The sequence below is a fragment of the Penaeus monodon genome, chromosome 20 (assembly GCF_015228065.2).
Source record: "Penaeus monodon isolate SGIC_2016 chromosome 20, NSTDA_Pmon_1, whole genome shotgun sequence".
NCBI classification, from domain to species: domain Eukaryota; kingdom Metazoa; phylum Arthropoda; class Malacostraca; order Decapoda; family Penaeidae; genus Penaeus; species Penaeus monodon.
The window spans coordinates 42,857,309-42,857,957 of record NC_051405.1 but is presented as its reverse complement, the minus strand read 5'-3'; the positions used below and the strand labels follow the sequence as shown (position 1 = coordinate 42,857,957).

Below are 649 nucleotides of genomic sequence, written 5' to 3'. Positions count from 1 at the left end.
ACGCACACACAGACGCACACAATATAAATTATTCTAACATAAAAGAAAATTTGGCTGCTGATATCCGTCTTGTACAAAATATCAAATTTCTTTTCCAGTCTTGAACACTGCCAGGCAACAGGACTTGGCTACAAGAAAAAGTTGTCAATATCAAAAGCAATACTGTTAAATGATGCACTACACACTCTTATGCCAAATAACTGAATTTTGGCTCAAGTCACGAACCAGTCCAGTGTTTCTGTGCTTCACAATCTTGAAGCTTAACCGTAAATATAGACTAAACTGTATTAATAAATCTAGTTCTCGATATTCTGATTTCCTACAAGTATAAGGAAACACCTTTAAATGGACATTGCAATTTAAGACACCTATTTCATTCACAGTGTGATACAGATTTGAGACTCCATTTTTAAAATTCAGCGTACACGTGAATAACAATTTAACAATTACATCACAAACACAAACGCAAACGCACATATTAAGATTGCAGTATCACTGGAAAACAAACACGAGAGTGCAACGGAGAGACAGAAACACACGCAACTCGCTCGCTCGTTGCTCAGTAACGCAACCTTTTTGGAGAGGCTTCTGTCGCACCACTCAGGACGCAGTTTCCAGTTTCCAATTAATCTAATGCAGGCGCGCCAGT

The 649-nt window shown here is 38.2% G+C and overlaps 1 protein-coding gene across 2 annotated transcripts in view; it reads right to left on the bottom strand.

Annotated features, from left to right (window-relative positions):
- LOC119585845 overlaps positions 1–649 on the bottom strand; it is a 6,932-nt gene that overhangs the window by 4,245 nt on the left and 2,038 nt on the right. The window lies entirely within an intron of this gene.